The sequence below is a fragment of the Elephantulus edwardii genome, unplaced genomic scaffold (genome assembly GCF_000299155.1).
Source record: "Elephantulus edwardii isolate Elephantulus edwardi_28Jun2011 unplaced genomic scaffold, EleEdw1.0 scaffold00064, whole genome shotgun sequence".
In the NCBI taxonomy this organism is placed as follows: Eukaryota; Metazoa; Chordata; class Mammalia; order Macroscelidea; family Macroscelididae; genus Elephantulus; species Elephantulus edwardii.
In genome coordinates this window covers 678,132-682,063 of record NW_006399814.1, presented here as the reverse complement: position 1 = coordinate 682,063, position 3,932 = coordinate 678,132, and the positions used below count along the sequence as shown (strand labels likewise).

Here is a 3,932-nt window from a genome sequence, read left to right as displayed (position 1 = left end):
CGGACTCTTACAATAATCATAATGCCCTAAAATATATTACTTTTAAACTATTCTCTCCCTCATTGGTTTCAATGCAGTAAACATAATTTATCCAGTTTTTCTCAGTCTGACCCACACCCTGATGTCAGCCTCATTCTACAACAGTGGCACCATATAGTATTTGTCCTTTTGTGACTGAGATATTTCACTCAGAATAATGTCTTTTATTAGTGTGTGTGTGTGTGTGTGTGTGTGTGTGTGTGTGTGTGTATACATACTGTCAAATCGGATCTGACAGGTACAGGAGATTACCCTTTCTTTTCCAGTAAAGCATCTGATGGATTCAAACCATATGCCTCTTGTAGTGCAGCTTCTTGCCACTAGGCCACCAGAGATCCCTAGTACAATGCTGTCTTAATCACAGCAGCATATACCAAGCCCTGATATCGGAAAAAGTCATGCCTGTCACTTTGTTTCCTTCACAGTTGTTTTGATTCTGTTCTCTTTGTATTTCTGTATAAATGAGCTTTCCGTTTCTGCAATGAAAACCTGCTGATATTTTGATTAGGCTTACATTGACTACATCTGGATGGTCAGACTCTGGCAGAAGGTAAAGTCAGCCTGTAAATGAAATCCTAGAGAACACAGCTATAGCCACGGTTACATGCTGCCTGTGGTTTCCATATTACAACAGTGGAAGTGAGCAGATGTGACTGAAAGCCTAGGAGTGAGCCTTTGCCAGCTGGAGGTCAGTTGGGTATAAATGACATCTCTGCAGTCACATAACTAATAATCCATGAAAATAGTATGTTCATTCATATACTCCAACCACGTCCATTTGAGTCAGTTCCGACTCAGGATGACCCTCCGTCAGGGTTCTGAGGCGTAGTAGGAGGGGACGGCCTTATTTTTCTCCTTGGGGGATGCTGGTGGGTTTGAACTGCTGATCTTTCCATTACCCCCTGCTGCAATACCAGGGCTCCTTATCTTTCATTTCTCTCCATATTGTTACCTATTCCTATAGTCATCTTTTATAGCTTTAATTTTATTTATTCTTAAGTTTTTCATATTTCATGTCATTCTGCTGAAAATATTTTTAATAGATTTTTTTTTTTACCTTTAGTGAAATGACTTTGGAAAAAATGTACATTTCCGTGATACCAACACTACAGTTTCTGGAGTCACAGTAAGATAACAGAATTATACCCATTTCATAATTAATATGAATGCCAATGTTTCTAGTAGTTATTTCTGTTACATAGCAAACAAAATCAACAAAGCAGCCATCTAACAAAAGACACCCATTGCTTCAGACACGGCAGATCCCAGGACAAGGTTTGAGAACAAGTGCTGCTTCAGTGAGGGGGTTCCAGCATGGCCAGTGATGAGGCTTGCCAACCAGCCATTCCTGCTACTGCAGCTCCTGCACCAAGACATTTGGCAGCAGTATCAGTGTCTCTGCTCATTGCACTGGTTTGAAACTCCCTTTGAATTAGCAGAGACTTAGCGTTCTGAGCCCCACTAAACACTGCTGAGCCCAGTCCTAGCTTCAGGTTGAGATAATGCTGGTGCAGTAATTGGTTTGTATGCAACCCTGGATCTAGCTCTGATCAGAGTGGGGGTGCAGGCGAGCTGGTGAGACAAACAACTTTTTGGGGAGGCACACTGAAGGAATTGAGTGACAGGTGGCATGGGCCACCTCTCTTGCTTTGTCCTTTATCTGGTGGCAGCAATGGCAGAGGTTGAAGTAGTGGGCTTAATAGAATTTTTTATTAGGAATTTAACAGCCCAAGACTAGAGCTTACCATTTAAATAGAAATTTCTATTGAACCAATTTTAGTTTTCATGTTGTATTAGGAATCATTCTAAGAAATTCCCTTTACACATTGCCCAGTTTTCTACAAAATACAGTAGTAGTGACAAAATGTTCATAGAAAATCACAACCAAGGTATTTATTCCAGTCTCTCGTTTCTCTGTACAATGTGTCTGCATGTGTCTTTTCCAGTATCTTAGCTCTCTGTACATGGTGTGCACATGGGTTTTCTGAGATTTCAGTTATATGTACATGTGTACACATGCGTTTTATGACCTTCCAGTTTTCGAAACACATGTGTACATGTGTGCTTTCTGATCTTTCTGCTTTCCATACACATGTGTGCACATGTGTATTTTCTGAACTTTGAGCTTTCTGTACACACTGCCCATGTGTGTTTTCGAACCTTCTGGCTTTCTATATACATTTGTTCATATGCATATGATTTCCAGTCTTTCTGCTGTCTGTAGATGTGTGCACGTATGCTGTCTTTCTGTTTACTGTACATGTGTGTGCACGTGTGCTTTGAGCTTTCTAGACATGTTTGTGCACTCGTATTTTTTGAGCTTTCTGTATAGTCGTGTGTGTTACCTGACTTTCTGTACACTTTTATATATGTATGTGTTAACTTACTTGTTGCCTTTCTGTTCACTTGGATGTGTGTGTGTGTTATCTGACTTGTCAGTTTTCTGTTCACTTACATGCGTTCATGTTTATAGAGTGTCATCACCTGTGTGAGTGCCAGTATCCACCATGACATTTCACACCCTGGACATTTGACATACATAATAGTTTTATCACCACAGGAGTCCCTTGTGCAGACCTTTCATAGCTACATCCACCCATCCTTCATTCTTGATGCCTAAAAAGCAAGTGATTTTAGAAAGATTACATCCGTGGAATCATAGAACGTGTAACCTTTTGCAGCTGGCATTGCCCATTGATATGCACTTGTCTGTCTGACTCCTGTTTTGCTTTCTTCCAAGTGTATATACCAAAGTATGGGATTTCTGGGTTGTATGGTAATCTTTTTAAGTAAAACTATTGTACAGCCTAGAAATTCCATACATGGCACATATACTCGGAAGAACTTAAAAACAGAGTCAAGTTGCAATACTGAAAAATGCTATGGGCAAAGTCTTGAATAATCCAGGAAGCATACAAAGAAGATTGAAGTAGTACACGGGGTCACTGTATGAAAATGATAGTCAACACTGAAATATTTCAGGAAGTAGCATATTATCTCATAACCAATGGTGATAAAGGAAGAAGTTCAAGCTGTATTGAAGGCCTTGGCAAAAAATAATGCCCCAGGAGTTGATGGAATACTAATTGACATGTATCACCTAACAGATTCAGCCCTGGACATACTTACTAGTCTATGCCAGGAAATTTGGAGGATAGCTACCTGACCAAGTGACTGGAAGAGATCCATATTTGTTCCCATTCCCAAGAAAGGTGATCCAACAGAATATGGAAATTATCAAACAGTTTTTATTAATATCACACACAAGCAGAACACTGCCAAAGATTATCTAAAAATGGCTAGAACAAGTACATTGACAGAACTTCCAGAAGTTCAAGCAAGGTTCAGATGAGGCCATGGCACGAGGATGTTCAGTTCTGCTGTCAGATGGATCCTGGCTGAAAACAGGGAATATCAGAAAAATGTCTATTTGTGTTTTATTGATACACAAAGGCATCCAGCTCTGTGGATTAGAATAAATTATGGTTAGTGCTGAAAAGAATGGAGATCCCAGAATATTTAATTGTGTTCATATGAAACCTGGTCATTAATGGTTGGGGGCTGGGAGCCTCTTACTTAAAGCATTTGGGATCTGGAAGGTTGGTCTTATTAGCCAAGTTATGTTTAATATTGAGAAGAATGGGAATACCAGAGCACTTAATTGTTCACATATGAAACCTATACTTAGAGCAAGAGGCAGTTGTGTGAACAGAGCAAAGGAACACTGGCTGTTCTTAGGTGCTGTTGAGTTAAGCACAACACCTAGCAACCCTCTTAACGAAAGATCTGAATCAAAACAACTATGAGATATCATCTCACTGCAGTAAGAATAGTAAAATTTAACAGAGCAGCAAACAACAAATGCTGGCGAGGTTGTGGAAAAACTGGAACCC

General features: G+C 39.9%; 1 protein-coding gene and 1 pseudogene across 1 annotated transcript in view; one reads left to right on the top strand and one right to left on the bottom strand.

Annotated features, from left to right (window-relative positions):
- Positions 1-3,932, top strand: part of PPP6R2 (protein phosphatase 6, regulatory subunit 2) — a 56,848-nt gene that overhangs the window by 7,781 nt on the left and 45,135 nt on the right. The window lies entirely within an intron of this gene.
- Positions 1,234-1,671, bottom strand: LOC102869578 (annotated as a pseudogene).